General features: G+C 33.3%; 1 protein-coding gene and 1 non-coding gene across 8 annotated transcripts in view; one reads left to right on the top strand and one right to left on the bottom strand.

Annotated features, from left to right (window-relative positions):
• The window catches only part of ATF7IP (activating transcription factor 7 interacting protein), a 105,267-nt gene that overhangs the window by 26,548 nt on the left and 53,205 nt on the right, over window positions 1-25,514 (top strand). Inside the window, exons 1-2 of one of the 7 annotated variants that reach the window (XM_055336749.1) lie at window positions 21,675-21,718; window positions 23,297-23,395. The exons of 5 other annotated variants lie outside the window; for them this stretch is intronic. The gene's annotated coding sequence lies outside the window, so the exon portion shown is untranslated. Of the gene's footprint in view, window positions 1-21,674; window positions 21,719-23,296; window positions 23,396-25,514 lie in introns of those variants that run through there. One more of the 7 variants, XM_055336746.1, reaches the window with a different exon arrangement.
• Window positions 6,599-6,720, bottom strand: LOC129517186 (small nucleolar RNA SNORA40). The gene has a single exon (XR_008665966.1). It is a non-coding gene; the product is annotated as a small nucleolar RNA SNORA40 (small nucleolar RNA).

The raw sequence follows: 25,514 nt of genomic DNA on the forward strand, positions 1-25,514 counted from the left end.
CCTTCTATCAGCTCTCACCTTTGGGAAGTTTTTTTGTTTGGTTTTAATTTTAGTCATACCAGGATTGGTAGATTGTTTAATGTAAATTTTCAGGAGATTTTGAATACCATATTTGGATTTTGTCTTTTAAAACATGATTTTCACTTTTTATAATTTTCCTCAGGTTTGTTTAAATGAACTAACAGTGGGCTTCATATATGAACATTACTCATGCACATAATATATTCATATTACATAGAAATTAGTTTTAGACCTCTGTTCATTATAGTCCTGTTATTGTATTTTCAGTTGTAGTGACACCAACTGGTACATGCAAAGAAATGATGTTTTGTAACCTTACTAAACTATAAAGTTTTAGAGTAAATGTACCACTTTGAATTCATAATCAACATCTGACTGCTTCTGTGTTCACAAATGGTTCACTGACATACATTAGATAATGTATATTTATATATGTATATATATCATGTATATACATTACATATAACATGGTCAAGTTTTCCAGTTTCAGTTACCCTTTCCATTTCTACATATTTAAATGTATCACCATCTTAACAAAGTGAACTTAAGTCTAAAACTAAAATGAATATTAGAAATTTTATTTTAATATTTTATTTCTTAAGTTAGGTGAAATTTGCTAAAGGCACTTGTTATATTATTTTTTTTGTATGCTTGAAAAATTGGATGCAGAAAACCATAATCTCATTGAAATAAAAAGTATACAATATAAAGAATATATAACCATACTATAAAGGTGTGAAGATTTATATTTATAAAGAAATGCAAATATATGTGTCTTAGCTAATAACAGTATAAGTAAATATATAAAATATATTACTGATGGATACAATTTTGGAGGATGAATGTGAGTAGGTAACAAAGCAAGGCTAGTTTAGAGAAATAGGGGAGGAAAGGAATGGTATTAGGCAGTTCTTGGCTCTTTGCCTCCTTTTCTAGATGCTGAAGAGCAGGATCTTTCTGCAACCTAAGAGTGTTAGTTTTAGATGGGATTTTCAGTTCTCTAGACTCTGAAAGGGCATTGGTCATTTATTACTACATGGTTGGATACTTAAAAACTAGAGCCCAGCTAGATTGAATGTGGTAGAAGCCACACTCATGTTTCAGGGGGTACAAACTGTTTCCTGTCTTTTTGACAGTTTTGCTAAGGCTTTTGAAAATTATTGTTCTAATATATATTTTATTAAAGTAAAAAACTTACGTTTGTGGATGTGTGTTTCATTTGATTAAACAACTCTAGGATTAGAGAAATGGTGATAGTAGAAAGAGAGCAATTTTGATTAATTTGCTAAAGGTTGGATTGTATGAGGCATGCTTCTCAGTGTGGAGAACACAGATGTTTAAAGCAGTTCTTGAAGTTTTCACACTTCTCCAGAGCAGTAATTGTTAGGGAGAATGTTAGATTGAGAAGATAGTTGAGGTCCAGAAGATAGCTGAGGCTGACTTGGGGTTTTATTTATAGGTAAAGAGGCAAGGAGGTAGGCAAAACAGTATTCAGTAAATAATCAGTTGGGAGTCAAAGAAAGAGGATGGAAAGTTGCACAGAGGGAAAGTTAGACCAAGAAGCCTAAAGGGAATCCTGTAAGACAAAGATAAATGTCTTGAGGATAAAGCTGTATAATTTTTGATACTATTGAAGTTGAGTGTGAATGATCCCAAAATCTGAGGTATAAATTTTGAGTTTTTAGTTTTTGTGTTCCTCTCAGGCAACAAAATTTATTAGCAAGCAGTGTTGAATAACAATATCTTGTAAGTGGAGTAGACCTAGGTGGTCAAGTAGTTGTAACGTCACACTTCTTACAGAAATCTGTTTATTATTCCTGACAGATAATTATCTAGTTTAAGTTTCAACATTTCTAATGACAGAAAAGAGAGTCTCTAATTTCATAAGGCATTTGCTTTTTTTTGGACATCTGAGCAAATGAACAGTTGTTGATTTTGAGGAGAAATTGGCCTTTCATTGTTTCACTTCTGCACTCATCTGCCTGGCTGCCTGTTTTTTTCTGTGTTTGTATCTGTTTTACACATATGATAGATCTACACTATTTAAAGAAAGCCATTAAAATTCTCCTGTGTTGGGAAGCCCCAGTGACCCAGTGGTTTAGCACCGCTGTCAGCCCAGGGCATGATCCTAGAGACCCTGGATGGAGTCTCATGTTGGGCTCCCTGCATGGAGCCTGCTTCTCCCTCTGCCTGTCTCTGCCTCTCTCTCTCTTTCTTTGTGTCTCTTACGAATAAATTTTAAAAACCTTAAAAAAAATTACCCTGTGTTTTCTAGGCTAAATATCCTCCATTTCCCCAACTATTCTTCATATAACATGTTGTTCTAGGTCATTCTTTAGCTTGGTCATCCTATTTGTCTTTTTTTTTTTTTTTTTTTTTTTTAGTCTTTCTTTATCTGGGCCACTCAGAACTAAATCTAATACTAATAAATGTCTCCTTTCCTTTAGACTGAGTGCTTCTGTTCTGCAGTTCAACTTTGTGTTGACATTTCTAGCACTGTTGCATTTTATTTTGCAATGAGTCCAAATCCTTTAGTATTTTTCACACATACCATTGATACCCTTTAATGTGCTTGAATATTTGAAGCAAGTGTATTGCTTTATATTTGTCGTTATGTCTTCTTTTTAATTTCTAATGTTGTTTATTATGCTTTCTTTCAATTTTCCTTGATATGTTTTCTACTTTTTAATAGTTTTTTCAGGGATCCCTGGGTGGCTCAGCGGTTTAGTGCCTGCCTTTGGTCCAGGGTGTGATCCTGAAGTCCCTGGATCGAGTCCCACATCAGGCTCTAAAACATGGAACCTGTTTCTCCCTCTGCCTGTGTCTCTGCTGCTGTCTCTCTCATGAATAAATAAAATCTTTAAAAAAAATAATAGTTTTTTCAAAGAACTGGCTATTGCTTTTATTGTTGCTTGCTGTTTTAATGAGTTTTCTCTCATAAATTTTTGCTTTTATTACAATTCCCTGCTTTAGGGTTGTACTTTTCCTCCTTCACTGCATTTTTGAGTTTGTGTTTCTTTTATTAATATGTACAGTTTAAGGCTATCGAGTTTATTAATATGTACAGTTTAAGGCCTCTGAGTTATTATTTCACCACTGATTTCCTCCTTAATCCAATTTTTTTTTTCGTTTACAAGGAGATCCTTTTCCTTTTGTTTCATATTTGCTCATCTAACTTTGTTATCCTATGGACAGAGGATGTGACTGTGATTTTTTTTGTCTTTGAATTTATTATTTCCTTATCACATATGTGATCAATATTATTATTATTATTTTAAAACTTATTTATTTATTCATGAGAGACAGAGAGAGAGAGAGGCAGAGACATAGGCAGAGGGAGAAGCAGGTTCCATGCAGGAAGCCCGATGTGGGACTCGATCCCAGGGCTCTGGGATCATGCCCTGAGCCAAAGGCAAATGCTCAGCTGCTGAGCCACCCAGGCATCCTTATAGTCAGTATTAATGTATGTTGAATGTGTTCATGAAAAATGCATATTCCGGGTTTGTTGGATATATAATTCTATTTTTCTATTAAGAAATAGATGCATTATTTATATTTCATTTTCTTCATTTGTAGATTTTATAAAGAGATCTGATTATGGATTTATTAGTTTCTTCCTGAATTTTTTAAACCTGTTTTTGTTTCATGTGATTTGAAGCGAAATAATTTGGTGGATTTTACCTTTTATCTATAGGAAATATATTTTCTTTTTGTCCAATTACTTGATTTTTCAATTTGAATTCTTTTTTCCATGATATGTGTATACTTACCTTTTTTTTGGTTAGCGTTTCCTTATTGTATCATTTTCTATCCTTTATATTTTTAACCATCCTATACTGTTTTAGTAGAAGGCATGTCTCTTGTTTATAATAATGCACATCTGATATTTTTGTTACTTTACCCAGTTTGAAACCTGATATGTTATTTTTAGATTGACAGCTCATTATTTTTGCCCCACAGTTCACAGCCCCTAAGTCTCTTAACTCCCATCTTATCTTATCTGAGATTTTAATTCCAACATACTTATTTTAGTTGATGGATTCTGTTATGTCAGCCAGCTCATGAGTTTTACTTGTTCCTTTGAGCTTTGATGTTTTCTTTTGGAGCATTATCTGAGTTCCCTAATTTGAGTTCCTCCCCCATTTCTTAGGTTCTTTTTCTGTCTGACTTTGTACTCTATTTTTTATGTAATTGTTTTAACAAAGGTCTGTTTCCTCAGTCTTTGCTCAGAAATAATATCTTTACTTCTTTATCCTATTGATAACTAGTTTTTCTGGCAATAGAATAATATGCTAAAAAATAACTTTTCCCCTGAACTTAGAGGATGTTGTTGTTTATTTTACCATTCAGTATTGCTGATGACAAGTCTGATGTCAGTTTAATTCTTATTCCTTTATAGTTAAATGATATTTTTACTCTAAGTTATTAATATTCTTCATTGGTTTTCTGAAGTTTTAACGCAAATATGTCTAGGTGTTAGGTTTTTGTGCTTGCTTTAATTTAGTCTGTTTTGGTAATTAGCAGGCCTGTTCTATGGAAAACATAGATATATTTTTAAATTTAACTCTGTGAATTGTTTTTCTTATTTTCTTTTCTCCTCAGTTCTTTTTTCTAAAACTCCTCATCACTGAAAGTTGTTGCTTCTGGGTATGTTCTTAGCTTTTCTGTTTTTCCTTTGTATAATATTTTGAGAGGACATCTGGTCTTGATTAAGTGTTTCTTACTTCAGCTGTGTCCATGCAGCTCTTTTTGTAAATTTCTAAGATTTTAGATTGATTTCTTTTCATATCTACTTGTTCTGTGGTTACAGTACCTCTTCAAAATATTTAATGTACTGTTTTAAAATGTTTTCTGTTCATTCTTCTAAGTAACTAGTTCTTTTGTTTGTGGAGTTTGGCATCTATTTTGTGATTATACTCTTTTTTTTTGTATTTGAGATTTCCTGTTTTACTTTGGGTCAGTGCTGACTGAAATGATTGCAAGGGGTTGGGAAGTGGTACTTGTACTTGCTCATGAGGAATGCTGGAAATTTATTCTTTGGGTGGTAGCCTTCCTTCCTTATCTCTTCTGTAGTTTAGTGTCTGGGTGGGGCAACTAATACATTTCTAAATGTCACTGCTACTCTGGCTTAGCATTAGCATGGAAGAGATTGGGAAAAGTGGAATGAGTTTAACTGTTAAGATACAAATTACATGAGTGGGTCTTCATTGTGAAAATTCAAACTGGCACATCTAAATGAAACTTGGCATTTATATTCCCTTGTCTTTCCCCGTGTGAACTTCTATAAACTAGTCAGGCATTTATCCTTCCAGACTTTAAAATATCACTTGCATGCCTATATTAATGTTAAGAAATAAATTATTTTTGTGTGTTTTAATAAATTACTTTTATAAAATGACTTTATAAAACCTGGAAACAATTTATCTACTACTTATATGTTTAAGTACTTTCTATTTTATTATCCCATTTAACCTGTGTAACATTTTTATGAGGAGAGGCATTGTTAGAATTTTAGTTTCATAGTTGAGGATACTGAGACAAAGAATGGATATATTATTCTGAACAGGTTACTTAGCTAGGAAATGATAGTGCCAGTATTCAAAAAGATATATCTGGCTCCAGCTTTTGCATTAGTGTTAAGAATTCTGCAATTACTTTGTTGTATGCTTTACATTCATGCCCATGAAAGAAATCTACAATATTCTTAACTTTTTAGTGTTAAGTCAGGATTCTCCACAGTATTTTTTTAAAAAAGATTTTATTAATTTATTAATTAGAGACACAGAGAGAGGAGCAAAGACATAGGCAGAGGAAGAAGCAGGCTTCTTGGAGGAAGCCTGATGCAGGACTTGATCCCAGGACCCTGGGATCATGCTGTGAGCCAAAGGCAGATGCTCAACCACTGAGCCACCCAGGCACCCCTCCACAGTATTTTTTAAATGCTGTTTTCTTAGCGATGCATGTTATATTTGTTTATATTTTTTTAATTTAAAGTCAATAAATTGTTGTTTAAGGAGTTTTGCATGTGACTCCTTCCACTGTCAGTCACCCTAGTTCCTCCGTAGTCAGAATCAAAATCTTCAAAATAGCCCTTTTAAAAATAACTTTTTGTTCAGTTCACAGTTGTCACTGCCATTCAGTCAGTAGTTCTTTTTGGATGGGTCTCTTTGATCTCTACTTGTGTATGGACATTCTGCAATAATTCCTCACTTGTAATTTTTGGTATCCAGTTTATTTAAGCAGTTTATTTAGGGTCATGTTTAGGATCTGCCTGGTTCTCAATGTCAGACACTCTCTAAACATGAGTAAGTTCAAATCATATTTACCACTAAATTATCACACCCTAGAATTGTATAGATTGTTGGGATATGCCAATAGTATTAAGTCCAGATGTTATGTTCTCAATTAAAACCTAAAGAGAAAGAAGGCATCTTTGTTTCAAGTCAACATTAAAATTAGAATACTAATTCGGTAGAGCTGAGATTTCCAGTATATCCTATGCTTTTAGTAATTTTATAGTCTTGGAACCAACCTTCATGTTTATTAGTGCCCTATCACTTTAGCCTCTTTTAGGTATCATGTTTTTTCTTATCTGTATCATAATTCATATTTGAACAATGAGTTCTGGATAATAAAAGGGGATTTATTTTTCCCACTTGTATAAAACTTTGTTCACAAACTAAACAAAAACAATATGTATTTTTGCTATTTTGGTAGAGGAGTAGGTATCCTGATACATTCCTTTATTTTTTTTTTTTTAATTTTTTTTTAAAATTTATTTATGATAGTCACAGAGAGAGAGAGGCAGAGACACAGGCAGAGGGAGAAGCAGGCTCCATGCACCGGGAGACCGACATGGGATTCGATCCCGGGTCTCCAGGATCGCGCCCTGGGCCAAAGGCAGGCGCCAAACCACTGCGCCACCCAGGGATCCCTGATACATTCCTTTAAAAAAAAATGTTAGTGTATCTTTTCTTTTAAACTTATTTTTATTTTTTTAGAGCAGAGGGGAGTGACAGAAATAATGTTATTTTTTTTTTGAAGATTTTATTTATTCATGAGAGACAGACAGAGAGAGAGAGAGAGAGGCAGAGACACAGGCAGAAGGAGAAGCAGGCTTCTTCCCACAAGGAGCCTAATGTGGGACTTGAACCCGGGTTGTGGGATCGCGCCCTGAGCCAAAGGCAGACACTCAACCACTGAGCCACCCAGGAATCCCTAGGGAGATAATCTGAAGCAGGCTCTCTGAAGCAGGCTCCATGCCCAGTGTGGAGCCTGATGAGGGACTTGATCTTAACAATCTTGAGATCATGACCCAAGCCAAAATCAAGAGTTAGGATGCTTAACGAATTCAGCCACCCAAGTGCCCCCAGTATGTTAGAATATCTTAAGAAATCCCATAATGTCTTTGGTGTGTCAAAATGGTGCAGTTTTTGCCTATTTTTCTTTAAAAATGGTTATGACAATGATGTCTCACTGCTATATATTATTTTATTGCTAATTATAGATAGTTGCCAGTCAGGTGTGAAAAACTGTATCTTCTTTTTGTTTAGTCTTTTTGTCATTATTAGTGAAGTTGAACATCTTTTATGTTTGTTTTATGATTCCCTGTTTATGATTTTTAATTTTTATTTTGAATTGGTTATCTTTTTCATTCACTAATAAGTATTCTTTTTTATTCTGGATACGAATTCCATATCACTATGCATTTTAGTTTTCAAGTATTTCTCAAAATTTGTGGTAACTTGTAGTGCTTTCTGTGCCTTTGAAAATTTGTGTTATTTCATATCTAGTCTGTTTGCTATTGTACTGGTATGATCAACTGCTATTTTGATTCATTTTCAACCATTTATTTCAAGATCTACTTAATTCTTATTAATTTGTGATGCTGTCTCTATCAGATATTATATTGCTTGTGTCTGTCTTCTGGATAATTTATTGCACTCCTCTCTTAATACTTTTTTTAAAAGATTTATTTATTTATTTATGATAGACACACACACACACACAGAGAAAGAGAGAGAGAGAGAGAGGCAGAGACACAGGCAGAGGGAGAAGCAGGCTCCATGCCAGGAGCCCGATGCGGGACTCGATCCCGGGATCCAGGATCGTGCCCTGGGCCAAAGGCAGGCGCCAAACCGCTGAGCCACCCAGGGATCCCCTCATCTCTTAATACTTATACTTCTTTGTCATATCCTCACATCTGAAAGGGAAAGCATCATTCTCTTTTGACTTTCAATTTTCTTCCTATTTTGCCATTTTTTAATAGATTAATTTCCAAAGTTTGTTATAATATAAAACATAACTTTTTTTTTGGCTAAACATTGTACCTAGAATTACTTCTAATAAGTTTCATCTGGGGGATCCCTGGGTGGCGCAGTGGTTTGGCACCTGCCTTTGGCCCGGGGCGCGATCCTGGAGACCCGGGATCGAATCCTACATCGGGCTCCCGGTGCATGGAGCCTGCTTCTCCCTCTGCCTGTGTCTCTGCCTCTCTCTCTCTCTGTGTGACTATCATAAATTAAAAAAAAAAAAAGTTTCATCTGGGAAGAAATTTATATTTTTCTACATTAAGCCTTGTGTCCAACATAAGTTTAATATTTTACATTTTGGGGGACACCTGGCTAGCTTAGTGACTGGGCGTCTGCCTTTGACTCATTGTGATCCTGGGGTCATGATCCTCGGGTCCTGGTATTGAGTTCCACATTGGGCTCCCCACAAGGAGCCTGTGTCTCCCTCTGCCTATGTCTTTGCCCCTCTCTCTGGGTCTCATGAATAAATAAATAAAATCTTTTAAAAAAAAGTTTTACATTTTTATTCTATACCTTTGTGAAGTTTTTCATATATGTCAGTGTTTCTAGATAGCTTTTCTTGCCATTCTGGAATAAATGTTTTCTTCTTGTATTTTCTGTGTTTGAGCTCTTACTGCCTTGGTAGGATTTCTAGAACAATATTGAGTATATTATCACACTTTCTGCTTTTGCCTTGAATGGAAATACCTGTGGTGTCTTACCACTAAATGTAGTTTCCCATTGGTTTGAAGTAGCTTGTATCAGCGTAAGGAGCATTCTTTATGTTCTTAATTTTTATTTTTATCAGTGAACGAATGTTGAAACATATGCCAGTGCCTTTTCAATATCTGTTGAAAGTTGACAGTTAATTTTTGTAACCATTTTGACTTGTAAATATATTTTTAGATGTGCTTAATTATTAGAGACGCTTACAATTAGAAACAGTGCAGTTTGGGGTAAAAAAAAAATATCTCTTCTTTTAGTAGTTAACCAGGCATAAGAGGACAAAGGAATTTGAAGAAAATGTATAGTTTCTTGTCTCTTGTCCTCACAGTCCCAACATAGAAAGTCTCAGGCCTGTCCCACAGACTGTTCTCCTAGTTTCTTCAAAGGCTGTTCTTGCACAATATAGTTATTAAGTCAATTGTTACGCCTTCAACGGTGATACGACGAATCATATTTCTTCTCTTTCCCGAGAGAATAACTTCAGAGTCTTAATTTCAACATTAAAAAGATGACAAAAAAAATTTAGGAGAGAAATATAATAAATATTTGGAAATACCAAAATGAAGTCCTTGATCTGAATTTGGGAATCTTTTAAAATAAGAGTTTGGCAACTTATTCTATTTATTATTGTATCTCTTTGTAATTTTTATTTCCTTTTCTTCATTTTGTAAATTCTGGAGGCTCTAGGCTCTGTTAAATATTTTCATGTGGCAGAGAGCCAGATTTCAGTGGCTCTGAGCTCCGCATGTTCCTGTTGCTTAGCAACTACTTGTGAAGTCTTGTGGATGTAACTGAATTATAAATAGGGTTATGAGCAGAAGTGAAGTTGAAATTGTAAAGAAAGGCATACTCTTTCCCCCCTCTTAGCTGAATTTGAGTGATTCTTTATGCAGAATCAGTTTTCAGAGATCTGGCTTATAAAAATTAGTACTAACTCTATCAGGAAGATGTTATAAGGGTTCTGTAGAAGTTTTGTTTATAATGACACATTCAAAAGCCTGATTTTGATTATTAAAAACAAATTGTTTTGGAGAGATGATGGTTAATGGAAAATAGAGAACTTCTAATTTTCATGGTCATTCAATTCAGATTTTATTGCCTGCATTTCTCTTTCTCATTTATATTAAAATCTACATGCAGTAACACTTAAATCTTACAGGATTTTTTTGTACTTTTAATCACATTGTGTTTTTAGAGTATCCTAAAAATTGACCCATAATAGTGACCATGTAGGCATTTGGTAAAGATTGAATACATGAAAAACACAGCCTACTTTTATAATTTTTCAGTAGAACAGTGGATTTTGGGGTAGATATTATTAAAATTTTATTTAATAATAAAAACTTAAAGGATTCTAAACAGTCTTCTAATTTAATTTGTTTATTCCAAGTGGAAAACTTTAGACTTAAAGGTGTTATTTAATGATTTATCTAAGCCAACAGTCCCCTGCACATCTGGGTTTTTTCTCTGTTAGTCTCTCTTGCTGATGCATATCTAGCAGCTCTTTTTTTTTTTTTTTTGCACTCATATTTCATTAGTCTGCACAAAATTTAATTGTATTCTGTAACTTATAATAAAAATGTACAACTGAATTCAGTAACAAGCACAACCAATATGAACAGACTTAGATGAGAACAGAAGAACGTGAGATCTCAGTGTATTTGTGGTTATCAGTCAATATGTGTATTGAATGGGTAGACAGCATTGGTTCATTTACTGTGGTGGTTAGAAGGAGAGTGGTTAAGAGAATTTCCAAAATATAGTGTTTTTGGTCCAATCTCTGCAGATTTTTTTTTTTTAAGGTTTTAAAAGATGAAACACAGGGATAATTCATGGTATGGGATGAGGGGACTCCCTATTTTCTTAGATTGCATCATGAACTGTTGATAGTAGCTTCTGACAGTTCAACCTGTGAAAATAAGCTTCTTAAGATTATTTGCCAGAAACAAGTAGATTGTATTTTTATTCATCATTAGTGAGAAAATTTTAGATATGGAATGTAATTTTTCTTTGTTTGCTTCCTGTGGGAGTGCTGGTCCATTCTGAGTTGTATGCCCAGGAGAGATCTTGCCATCAAAAGCATAGCGTTTTTCCTAAGTTTTAACTGAAGGAAAGATTTATTTGTGAAGAGTTACGGTAAATATAATTCTAATTAGATCTGCAAGGAGGGATAACATACCAACAATATTGCCTTGCTATAGAAAAGAAAAATAATAGGTACAAAGAGGAATTTGAGTTTGCCCCAGGATATGAAAGAAGGTTAAGGTTCTTCCTTTAGTTATGTTTGTTATTAAAACTACGCTTTTGTACACATAGGCTAGGGTCCCAGAACATCTGGCTCTCAGCTGGCATTTTAAACTCCTGTGAGTTCTTGAGGTAGAGGGCCAAGAGAGGGAGAAGAGAATGGAGAAATGAAAGGGTAAAATTTATCAAACTGTCTAAACTTCTCCAGGGCATTTTAGTTGCTGAACTAATTAACACCGAGGTGTCATTGATAATTCAGTGAATGGTGTGAATTTTTGGTATGAATTTTTGATAATTCATAACAAAAATTCAGATTGGTATGTGATAAGATGCATGGCTGTTCCACATAATTTTCTGCAAGCATCATGCTTTTTCTGTTTTCTTAAAATAAAACTGGCTAGTATAAGTGAATTTTTTAAAAAAAGTATTATAGCGGTTTTAAGTAATATTTAAGAGAATATGAAGTGCTGAGGTTTACATTTAAAATGATAATTTGATGTATATATCTAGGATTATAAAGTAATTTTCCCAAACCTGTAGTGCCTTGATAAAAAATTTGACCCATTTGTTATGTTCTCCCATGCTAATTGCAACTCATTTTGCTTTCCTTTGTGATGAGGATTATAGTTTATTCAGATAAGTAAATAAGATCTATGTACATAGAAGATTTAAATTATACAGAACACAGTATCTTGAATACAGTTGTAGTTAGATTTTGGATATCCAAGTCACATACAACAGTAAGAAAAATAAATAAGACAGTATGCTCAGTTTCTTTTTACTCAGACCAGTGTTTAAAATAACAGTATTTATGCTTTTAAAAGTTTGGTTAAACTTTATTTTAAAATCTAGCTATCTCTAAATGTTTAGATGAAAAGGATATATTATTCAATTTGCTCATTTCATTATATATTGCTCATGTTTCTCCATCCCTCACTGGAATTTTTCTTGTTACTTAAAACTGTTTCACGTTCCAATTGTTTCTAAGCTTTATTTATGATTATAGTAAGTTCTTTACATATAATTTTCAAAATTAAACTTTTAGTATAATATAAACTAAGTTTTCTGGTTAAAATATACTAATAATTCACTTTGCATTTTGGATAACAAATAGTGCTCAAAGAGAACATTTAAAAATTTAACTTGCAATCTTATTAAAATACATTGATGGAAAATTTGATGTAAGAAATTCATAAAACAAGGAATTTGATAAATAGTATTTGTTTTAATGTGAGTGTCTGACCAGCCTTTTATTCAGCAAGTATAATTTTAATTTCTTGAAGTTTAAAATTTTTTTTTTCTCCTTTTCTTCTTCCCTCCTTTTTTATGACTTGGGTGATTTCTTACTAGCTGGTAGTCTTTGTAGTAGTAACTGCATATTGTGATCTTTAGGAATTAACATGTACTACATAATCTGTAATGTACAAGAACCATTTACATTAAGCACAATTAGGTTGGAAAATTACAATGATGAAATAGGTTCTGTTATCTGGAATAACAATAAGAAATGTTAGGCATTGTCAACTTTAGCATTATCGTACTTGGCAAAATTGAAAAATCAAAAATAGTATTATAGATTATAATTTTATATGTTAATTAACTTTTACTTGACATGAACAAAGGCATAACCCCTACTTTATTTAGAGATCTGCTATCATAAATTATTTAATCTTTGTCTTTTTAGTATACGGTAAATGGTCTTTTACCCATAACTCAGATTCCTAAATAATTTCAAAGACAAAGTGATAGGGAAAAGTGCAGTGCTATTCAGACTTTGAGAGATTTTATAGAGCCTTGAATGTTTTAGAGCTGTGATTAAGATGCCTCATCATTTTCTTGAAAAAGAAAAATGCTTAAATATGTATGTACATATATACACACATATACCTATATATAAGTAATACCTATATATAAGTAAATAATGTGAACAATGACACATGACCTTAGTGTTCATTTTTTCTTTAATTGCCATCTAGTAAGAAAAGATGCCAAGTTAGTATTTTAGATGATGAAATGAAAGACACATCTTATCCCCTAAGAAAATAAAGTTTTTGCTGGTAGTTTTGCCCTTATAGTCCCATCTATTCTGGGATTTATACTAGTGTATTCTATTTTTAGGCTGTTACCAGGCAGATTTAAAATTTCTCCTTTTATGGTTGTCTAATTTCTAGCTTTCTGACTGGTTACATGAACCTGCTTTCTTTAGCCAACCACAGTGACTATGCAAACTGTATTTCAGTTTCTGTTGCTATGAGAGAACTGATAAGATGGCTGCAGGGGGCTCCCTTTGGGTATGTTTATTATTGTAGAGAAGATTGTCATCATTATATAATAATAAGCAAAAGGAGATTTTATTTTTTGAAATATGAAATCAAACTAAGTAAATTTTATAAGGCTTAAAAAATTCCTCTCATGTCAGTTTTGATTAATTTTAATGGTGCTATGTATTGCACTTTTTCTGAGGCAGCATTGTGTGTAAGTGGGTATATTGTTACTTTTTGTTAGTAAATAAGCATCCTGAGTCCCTATAAGAAAGGTTGTCCTCATGTACACCTCCTGTATGTGAATTTGCTAGCATGTTAAAATTCTGTCAAAAATATTATAGATTACTATCTTTGTTTTGTAAAAGGGTAATTTAATTTTTAAAACAATTTTATTTACTTATTTGAGAGTGAGAGAGAACATGAGAGAAAACACTAGCAAGGAGAGGGCGAGAGCACACACCCTGCTGAGCAGGGAGCCCAACAACGAGGGGCTCTATCCCAGGACTCTGGGCTCATGACCTGAGCCGAAGGCAGATGCTTAACCAACTGAGCCACCCAGGCACCCTGTAATTTAGTTTTTAATTTAAGAGTAATTTTAGATATTAGTTATATGTGTATAGTTCATCATTCTTTCAGCCAATATATACTAAGTGTGTACTATGTGCCTGACACTATATACTTAATATATCAGAATACTTATTTTTCATTCTTTTGTTAAATTACCTCTGAAGCACATTATGATTCCAGCAGATTTTAAAATGTTTTCTGACAACAAAGTTATAGTCACTTAAAATGTTTTAATCTTATACTAGATTCATGATGAGATATGCCAAAGTGTTTTGTTAAACAATACATATAGACATTAAAGTCCATTTTAATAATTATTTCTAAAAAGGTACATTTAAATTATTGGCAAATGCAGTAAAAGGTGGCAAAACCATTATTTTGTGTAAAGACAGTGCTGATAAAATATGACCAAGCTTTATGTAATTCCAGAACGTTCACTAAATATACTTCACTTTAAAACAAATCTATCAACCTTAATTACATATAAGGTCTTTTGGTTACAGTGCCAGTTTGTAATAGAAGCAAAGGCTTCTGTTTTATTTAAGATTTTCTAGTTCTTTTGTTAGTTTTGCATGTGTAGATTTTATTAATATACATATATGGAGTGTTTATCTGTACTATGCTCAGTAGTATTCTTTGATTTTTTATGATAGATTTTTTATTTATTAATTATTATTATTTTTTTACCACATATGAGCATCTCATGCCCATAGTTATCATTCTGTGAGATAAGCATACTAAGGAATTGTTCCATTTAAAACAGGGAAAAAAAATAACTAGTTTATTTAAGCTTAGTACAGGTGAATAAGGCTGCCATTATTTTATGTATATTGCCTCTCATCTCTTGTATGATTATAGATCTACTTCTTAGCCCAGAAATGTAAACTCCTTAAAGTATAACCCAACATTCAGTTCCCTTGGTATAGTTGTTTTATGTGTGTTGAATGTGTGACCTAGTAAAGGGGGATTAGGTAAAACAAAACAAAACAAAACAAAACAAAAAATTCACTGTAATTCTATTTTTTTTAAAAGAACAATTTGAGATATAATTCATACACCATACAATTCACTTGTTTAAAGTGTATAACCTAGCGGTTTAAAAAATATTTACACAGTTGGGGCACCTGGATGGCTCAGTTGGTTGGGCATTGGACTCTTGATTTTGTCTCAGGTCATGGTCTCAGCATTATGGGGTGGAGTGCTCTGCACTTGGTGTGGAGACTGCTTGAGATTTTCTTTCTCTCTCTATCCCTCCCCTCACTTGCCCATGTGCTCTCTATCTCTTTCTCAGATAAATAAAATCTTAGAAAGATATTCACAGCATTTACAGCTATTAGCACAATTAATTTTAGAACATTTTTGTCCTATAAAGAAACTCCTTACCCTTTAACAGCCATTTTGTGTTTCCCCAATTCCTCAACCATAGGCAACCACCGGGGTGCTCTCTGTCTTTATAGATTTGCCTATTCTGGACATATCACATAAATGGAATCATTCAACATGTAGCCTTTTGTGACAGGCTCTTATTCAGCACTGTTTTCAAGGTTTAGTCACATTGTAACATTTATCAGTACTTCATTTCTTTTTATAGCCAAATAATATTCCTTTGGATATAACACATTTTGTCAGTTGTTGGACTTTTGGGTTATTTTGGCTATCATGAATAGTCACTTTTTGGCTGTCACAGATAGGGTTTCTATGAACATTTGTGTACAGGTTTTTGTGTGGACATATGTTATTTCTTTTGAGTATATAGGTAGGAGTGGACTTGCTAGATCTTATGCCAACTCTATGTTTAACATGTTGAGGAACTACCAGAATGTTTTCCAAAGCAGCTGCTTCATTTTACAGTTCCACCAGCATTGTATGAGGTTTCCAGTTTCTCTACATCCTTGCTAACACTTGTTATTTTCTCTCTTTGATCTTAGCCATCTTGATGTGTGTATATAGTGATATTTCACTGCTTTGATTTGCATTTCTCTTATGACTAATGATACTGAACATCTTTTCATGTTTATTGTTTATTGATACATCGTTGGGAGAAATATCAAGTCCTTGTTCAATCTTAAATTGGGTTATTTGTTTTATTATTGAGTTATAACAGTTTTTGTATGTTCTAGTAGATACAAGTCTTTTATAAGGTACATTGTTTGCAGATATTTCCTCCTATTACTGTGAGTTGTTTCACTTCCTTGATGTGTCATTTGCATCATAAAAGTTTTTAAAGTTTGTTGGAAGTCCAGTTAATCTGTTTTTTTTTTTTTTTTTCCTTTCATTGCTTGTTCTCTTAGGGTCATATATAAGAAGTTACTGCCTATTCTAAGATGTATATTTATGCTTTCCTTTAAGGTTTAAAACTTCTAACCCTTAAATTTAGGTCTTTAAGACACTTGAAGTTAATTTTTATATATGGTATGAGAAGAGGAGTCCAAATTCATTCTTTTGCAAATGGCTATGCACATGTAGTCCCCACACTATTTGTTGAAAATAATATTCTTTCTTCATTGAATTGTCTTGGCACCCTTGTCAAATATTAGTTGACCGTAAATAAATATGAGGATTTATTTCTTGAGTGACTGATCTATTCCATTGATTTATATGTTCGTCCTTTTTTTTTTAAGATTTTATTTATTTATTTATTTATTTATTTATTTAGAGACACAGGCAGAGGGAGAAGCAGGGTCCATGCTGGGAGCCTGATGCGGGACTCGATCCCAGGGCTGCTGGGAGCCTGATGCGGGACTTGATCCCAGGGCTCCAGGATCGGGCCCTGGGCCAAAGGCGGGCGCCAAACCGCTGAGCCACCCAGGGATCCCCTATGTCCGTCCTTTTTGCTAGTAGTACCACCACACTGATAGGATTACTGTAGCTTTGTAGCAAGTTTTGAAAATATGAAGAGTGAGTTTTTCAATGTTGTTTTTCTTTTTCAAGATTATTTTTCCTATTTGGGTCCCTTGCATTTCCATATGTATTTAAGGATCAGCTTGTCAGTTTCTGCAAAAAAGAAAACTAGAATTTTAATAGGGATTTCCAGTAGATTAATTTTGAATGTTGACATCTTAATATTAAGCTTTTTGATTCAGGAGTATGCATTGTCTTTGTGTTTATTTAGCTCTTCTTTAACTTCCTCAATGTTTTATAGTTTTTCAGAGGATGAAGCTTTGTACTTCTTTTTATTATTATTTTTGATGCTATTGTAAATAGAATTGTTTTTTAATTTCATTTTTAGAAGATTTTATTTATTTATTCATGAGAGACAGAGAGAGAGAGAGAGAGAGAGAGAGAGAGGTAGAGACATAAGCAGAGGGTGAAGCAGACTCCATGCAGGAAGCCTAATGTGGGATTCGATCCTGAACCTCTGGGATCACACCCTGAGCCAAAGGCAGATGCTCAACCACTGAGCCACCCAGGCATCCCTAACTTCACTTTTGAATTGTTCATTGTAACTGTATAGAAATACAGTAGATTTTATATATTGATCTTGTGTCTTGCAACCTTCTAAGGTCATTTACTAGTTTTAATGATTTTCTTGGTGGATTTTTTACAATTTCTGTATATAAGATTTTGTCATTGAACACAGAGAAAGCTTTACTTTGTTCAAGTTAGATACCTTTATTTCATTTTTTTTTCTTTGTCTGATTGCCCAGGCTAGAACCTCTAATTGATGCTGAATAGGAGTGGTAAGAGCAAGCATTTTGTCTAATTCCTGATCTTAGGGTAGAAGCTTTCTTTCACTATTAAGTATGTGAGTTGTGGGCTTTTCCTAAATTCCCTTTATAGGGTTGAGGAAATTGCCTTATATTTTGTTTAGTGAATTCTGTTATTTGCTGAGATGACTTATGGCTAAGTTACTTTTAAAAGATAATCGAGTATATAGGATCCTGGTAGTAGTATTAGTGTAGCTTATATATGAACTAGTGTGCAGGTTGCATTTACTCTGTGGATAGTCTTTAGGGATTATATTGAATGACTTCTCCATTTTCAAAGTGATAGAGAAAGAAGTTATGGCAAATACCATAATACAGTTTACTCTTGAACAATATGGTTGATAGGGTTACAATTCCTAATGCAGTAAAAAATTTGCATGTAACTTTTGACTTCCCTAAAACTTAACTAATAGTCTACTATTTACTGGAAGCTTTTCTGATAACATTAGCAGTCAGTTAGGACATATTTTATATGTTGCATGTATCATATACTTTATTTTTATAGTAAAGCTAGAGAAAAGGAAATATTAAGAAAATAAGGGAAAAAATTTACAGTACTGTACTGTAAAAAATTTACATATAAATCGACCCATGCAGTTCACACCTGTATTAAATCAAGGATTATCTGTTGTTTATTGCTTAACATTCTAGAACACTCTGTGGTAACAAAATTTAAAGGATAAAATGTATAAGAAGGGCATATATGCTAATAAAAACAACTTGGTACTGAATTGGGTGTCTGGTTGACCCTACCAAGTTAAAATTACTGTGTAAAGAAATGTATGTTAGCAGCATGGTTGTTGGTGTATTCATTCAGATCATATGTAGATGCGAATTTATGTAAGTTGTCAAATAAATGAGAAAAGACTATGACTTGGTATAGTGTCTGACATGTATTTGCCCCTGGATAAATGTCAGTGCCTTTTTTACCTTTAAGATACATTGTTTAGTTAACAAAAAGAGGAATTTATAATATAGAAAAAGTATAAGTCATGCCTAAATATAATAAGCATCGAATTCAAGATTATGTTTAACTTGTGTTAAGGAGTTAGGGATGGAGAAGGAGGAGCATGCTGTCTGGTAGTGTTATATAGAGGGCTTTGTTTTTTTTTCCCTAATTGTTTTGTGTCTTACCTGGGTGATGGGTACACACATAGTTGTTATATCAGAATTTTGCATGTTCACAGTATTTTATAATGAAACATTAATTACAAAAGAGCATCAGTATAACTAGACATTTGTAAAGTAATATAAACTTTGAGCTAGAATGGAATTTAGCAAGCATTTGGTCTGATCTCAGTTTTACACTTGAGCAACCTGAAATCTAGACGGTTAGGGTGATTTATCCTATCTCAACTGTTATGCTAATGTTAGAACAGACATTGAGTAGATCCAGTTTTGTTAGTTTAGAAATCCTTGGTAGGCCAAGCTTTGTATAATTACGTATTTTTAAAACGTGGTAGATTATATGATATTTCACTATTATTATTTCTTCCTGTAAGATCTTAGATTATATATTTATGCCTTTTGCCATGAGACATGAAGTGTTTTCCAGTGGTTGCTTTTTACTTCTCCACCCCCATAATGTCTACTGTGGTTTTAACCAACAGACTATGAATGAAAGTGGCATATACTGTGTCTAAGAGATAGCTTTAAAACCCTGGTATATTGTATGGGTCTATCATTGGGGTCTTTTCCCTTTGCCACAAGACCTAGTGTGTGAGGGTGCTGCTCTTTCAGCCTATTACCTAGAAAGAATGTTCTTAGCCAGTAGGATTTTCAGGGCGGGGATTGTTGCCCCAAAATTATTTCCTGGAAGCTGGCTGATAAACAAAGTAAGCTTTTATTCTTTCTCCTTAGGTTAGGTTGATAAGAAAAGTTAGAGCTGTTTCCTGGCATTTGAAGGATTATACATCTTTAAACTTCTCATAAATCATTCTGGGAGTTTTTTAATTCACCCAAGCAAACAGTGAAAATTACATTTGGACAACTTGTTTAAATTCCTGAATTTTAACTGAAGTTACTTCTGTAACTTCACTGTTACCTGCATAGGTGGTAGAGTTTGGGAGTGGGCCAAGCTGGTGGATAGGGACCTGATGGGTAACTGGTTAATTTTCTAAGGGGGTGTAATTTGATAAATGTATTCCAAAATTGGATTTGTTAGATCAGGTTGATTAGTTTTAATTTGCCTATATAACAGAATGGTTCCAGAAATATACTTGGGGAAGTGGTATTAGGGCATCATGCATTTTTTCATGTAGACTACCCTAGAATTTCTCAAAACATGGCAGTGAATGTAACAAGTTAGACTCCAGTGACCATTCTGGTTTTGTTGTAACCAAAATTGCAAGAGCATGATTTGATCTTATTTTGTCCAAGAAATTGATGGTACAGAAATTCCCTGTTTCCTTTGTTGTTGATCATCTTCTAAAAATTTAGTGTGGGGATATTTCATTCCACATTTTGATACTCCAGCTGATATTTGTAGGGTTGATGACAGGCAGAAGGGATTCTTTGTTGAGGTGTCAAATATTATGATCACTCAATACTTTACTGAATAAGTGTTAGATAACAGATTTCACCGATCGATATTTTTTTTAAAGATGGTAAGATAGCTAATGAAGGTGTTTTTATGCAATCGAGAGAAGAACAATAGCATTAGTAGAACCGAAGAATTGTGAACCACAGAAGATTCTGGGTCCTTAAGTAAATATTGCCAGTGCTTTGTGAGTGACTGGGGGAGAAAACCTATAGAAAGCAAGGGAATGTGGAAACATGATGAAAATCTTTATAGGATTTTAAATGGAAGTAGGGAGAGTAGTGCTTATGTTTAAAGTTTTAGGAAAATTATTAACAGAGATGTTATCCAGTTTTTAAGATAAAAATGTCGGAGGTCTTTATACTAAATTTGTGCAGATATGTATCAAAGTGGATGGATCATTGCATTATCAGGTTTACTGGTCTCATTAAGGGGTAGTAAACAGTAAAGCAGAGTTAAATACTTATTTTGCAACATACTGCATATTCTTCATGATTTTATTTTCAGGACTCTTACAGAATTCTCAAGTAAAATACGAGTGTGTGAAATAAAATCACACACTTCTCAATGGAGAATGGGTTCTTAATCAAGTAGCAGAGCTATGTTTCTAAAGAGGCTAGGAATCGTGAGCATAAAGTGATTAAGAGTAAGCTATTACTAGTCCTATTGACCAATATTTATTTAAGCCATTTAATGAAAACTCAAATTTGAATAAAAATTATTTCCAGCATCCCATTATTTGGAATAATGTTACACTAATGCCATTTAACAGCCAGAGTGTACTTGGAGTGCTTATGTCAAAGCTAAAAATGTCAAGTCCACTTAAATGGCTTTGCTTCACGTTTTGCAAGTTTGTGCTGAGTTTTATTTTTAAGTACAATTCATCAGGTATCCATAACTTTGAATTAGGATAGTGTTTGTGTGTGACTGCGTGTGTTTTGATTTAACAATCCAGGTACTTCCTATTGTTTTGTTAACTGTTCTTGGAAAGCGGTAGTACAGATCCTTGTTTATTCATCAAAGAAACCCTCCTGTAGACTTATTACTTAACCTGTAAATCTTGGAGTATCTTATTAATATGTTTCAGTTTCATCAAAAAGTTTCAATATAAATGTTCACCTTTATTTTCATACCGTTTGGATTCTTAGTAGAGTACTTGCCCTCATCTGCTTCCCTTGTTGCTGGGCAAGGTTTGTGATGCTGATGTCTGATTGGTTTTAGACAACTACGGCTTTGAGCCAATCAGACGGTGAATTTCAGTTCTCTCACAGGACGAAGTACTGAAGCAGCTGCTGATTTATTTTTCCTATGGGGAGATTATATAAACTAAGAGTATGGCTGCAGCAAGCTCCCTCTTGGGTATGTTTGAAAAATTACAGGGTTCATCTGTAACTGAAGGAGAAAAAAATGAGGTTTATTTTTAAAACTTGTTTACTAAGAAAATCTGATAGGTAGTGAATTTGAGAAAAAATATATTCAGATGACAGATTTCCTATTTTTATTTTATAATTTTATGTTTAAAGGACTGTAGAATATGTAGTGTAGGAAAAATTTCCATTCAATTTACATGAATATTTACTGTTGTAATCCACACATTTGCTTTATTGCTTCAAAAGGGGAGAGCTCATAACCTGCTGTGAAAGGCTAGGCAGTTAAGGAGAAAAAGATATAGTAGCTGTACTTACAACACTTAATATAAATTGTCAAGAGTCAGACATTTTAATCTCATTAGATGAATCAAACGAAGTCAGTTCGGTGCAGTAGACAACAAAACACTTTATGATGCTGTATGTAGTAAACCTTTGGGTCCAGAATACTATTAATTTTTGGAATCAGAAACCTGTAACAACAGTGATAGGTGGGTATGAAAATAATTTTATTATTTTCATTTAAGGTATTGCTGAATTTTTAGTTACAAATGTTTTATAAACGTTAAACAGTGTGGATTTTTTAAAAAAGAAATTTACATTGGAATTTTGCAGATTCTTATCCATGGGGTGAGAAGTGTATTCTTATTATGTATTGTCCATGTTTGGCTTATTTCTCCAGTTAGGGAGTTGATTTATATTTCTGGAAACACTCATGGATATTTAAAGGAAGATAAATTGAAATAGCATAAAAGTTGTAAATTTTTATTTATTTATTTATGTGATATATTAAATATGTATCATATGGATTTAGATTTTATGCTTATATGTTCTAGATTACTTATATTAGACAAAGAACCTCACTAACGTATTGCGGATCCAGGTTTTAACTATGTTTCTCTGACCTTATTGTCTGTCTCCTGTTGCTGGGCAGGAATCAGGATGCTGGCTACTGATTGGCTGAGTTTGTGAGCAGCTCTTGAACAGCCACTTAAATTCTTGAGCTTTTTGAGCAGGCAGATTGTAGGCTAAGACATTACAGCTTTTGGTAATACTTCCCTTTGTTGTTTCATAGCTATGATCTCTTTGCTAGAAAAAAAGAATAAAAGTTATAGGTGGAAGAGGGATGAAGCAGAGAAGAAAATGTTTTCACTTAAAAAATGAAGAGGCTCATTGGGCTTTCCTTAAAAAATAATTTACCCAAAATTTGAAAAAAATTCCAAGCTATAGGTACTTATTTACAGGTAACATACCCTTCTTGGATATTGCAATATAAATTCCTTTGGTAAAGGTGAAAAATCCTTTATAATGCTGTAGGAAAAGATTTTATTAGTGATGATATTATCTCAGAGTTCTTGAATCTGAATACACAGAATAGGGACCTAAAAACAGATTTTTGATTATCTTCTTCATGAAAAAATATTTTCTAGAGAAAGCTTATGTTTTACACATTTACTTCTAGATATGGCAGACATTTTCTATATGAACTATATGATTATATGAATTATAGTCATATGAAAGCTTCATCATTTTAGTGTTGCAACCTAAAAAAGTAGTTTTTCTTTTGTAGAATAGTTTTGTGAATGGCATCTCAGTTCCAGATGACGTATTAAAATGATCCTTAGAAATGTATTGTTCCAGTAGTACAGCCATGGAGACTTGTTTGCAGGTAACATACCCTTTTCTAATGTGTATCTTTCTTAAATATACTTTCTTTATGCAAAATAGATTTTTAAAAAAGTTACTGCTGATTGGTTTGTACAGATATGGCTGAACTAGTTTGAACTGGTTGTTCATGCTACTTCCTTATGCTTTGTCTGTTTTTCATTATACTTAGAACCCATAAAAGATGTGGTAAATGGCTGTAGTGTGCTCCCTTGTGGGTATAGATGGTAGTTATTTTGTAATTCTTTGTACAGTATTTTGTTATTACTGAATTGAATGGCGATTTAATTCGTAAAACCAGCTTGCTTGAATGATGTTTATTTTTATTAAATGTTATTTCGTGGTGGCAATTTTTTAAAGTCATGTTTGCATGTTAAATTATCTAACTTATCTACAAAATACCAGAAATATTTAAGAGAAATTTGTCTCAGATTCTCTGATTTATGTCTGAAAATATTCTTATACATAGACAATCATGATAACATTATTGAGTGTTCACTAGTTTCTAAGTGCTTAATGTATAGAATCTCATTTAATCATGACTACAACTTCTGTGGCAGGTACTGTTAGCAATATTCTCTAAGATAGCTGAACTAAAATTAGGAAACTTGCCTGGTGCCATATAGTAAATACATGGGAGAGCTGGAATTGAAATCCATATTTCTTTCTGCAGAATTTGTGTTCTTAAAGGAGTTGCTAAAAATTATGAAAATAGACTTTTTTTTTTAAAGAGGAAATGCTTTCTATTAATGTACCTGTCAGTAACTGTCAGCTTCCATATAACAGCTGAGCAATGGGACTATTAAGAGATCAGAGGCCAAAAGAATTGCAGTTCAGTATTTAAAATATTTAAAAGGTAGTCATACTCCTTATGCTATAAATTTAATTATTTCTATCTTCGGAGTCAGCAAGAAAAAGTGACTACAAAATTTGCATTGCATCTTCTTTGTAGAAAAATTTTCAGTGAGTATGAGTTTGGAATGGATGGTGGGTGGGAAAAAACTTGAAGTTTAAATGGTATACTATAATGAATAGCCCTTAAAATAGTGCCTATGATAATTTTGCATTGAAGTTTCTGTTCAATTGAAAGATAATTTTTCTGAATAGTTTTACTGAGTTCCATAATTAAAATACTAGGAAGACTAAGAAATATATTGTAAGTAATTAGCTTAAAGTGAGCAAATGAATGCAGATTGTACCACATTCTAGAAGTATTGTAACAAAGTGATAGGTTCTTAAGCTGTATTTGCCTCTAACAAATAGGCTAGGCTTTGTTTTATGCCTTTCAGCCAAAAAGAACAATGGAACACCAGAATCAGATGTGTAATTGAACATGTTGATTTATTATTTGTTGCTGTGAGGAAGAATGCTTATTATGGGGGAAACTGAGGCACATCAGTCAATAAGAGGATATTAGAAACAAGGTTATGAGTTTAATATAGTAGAGATCGGGTTATTTGGGGGAGAGTTTGAGGAAATAGAGCTTTACTTTGGATTGGGGGCTATCAGAAAGTAGGAGCAATTCTATGCTTGGTTATCTCAATAAATCTTATCTGTAAGGGAGGACAGAAATAAAGCTGTAACTGACTAAAAACAAAGTAGCCATGCTTATTTAGTCAGAGAGAGAGAGGTTTGATATTTTATAGGTTGCACTTTGAACTTGTCTAATGTGAACATTGAGGTGATGTTATATTCAAAAGGAGAACAACATGGCTTCAAGTCAATTTTGTAACAGTGAGGTCTAGCTGTGAGCCTTAGATTAAGTTCCCAGATGTCAGAGGCTGCTTCTCCGAGCGCCCCCCCCACCCCCCCCTGCAGCCAGAGCAAGTGTATTCAACCATCATTCCTACAGGTAAATATCCAGTGTGAAACCAATATCCTTGCTTCCTGTATATCTGAGTGCATAAAATACTTCCATTTTATTCCATTATATAGACTAGTGACGTTGTTTTCTACAGGATGAAACCCTTGCATCTTTTGCTTGCCTTACTGCACTGGCTAGATGTTAACATAGAAATGGTATTAGGGAATATCCTTGTCTTGGTTCTGATTTTGATTTACCATTAAGTATTATATCTGTAGTTTTCTTTTTTTTTTTTTGTAGTTTTCTTTTTGTAGATAAC

The sequence above is a fragment of the Nyctereutes procyonoides genome, unplaced genomic scaffold, assembly GCF_905146905.1.
Source record: "Nyctereutes procyonoides isolate TBG_1078 unplaced genomic scaffold, NYPRO_anot_genome, whole genome shotgun sequence".
NCBI lineage: Eukaryota > Metazoa > Chordata > Mammalia > Carnivora > Canidae > Nyctereutes > Nyctereutes procyonoides.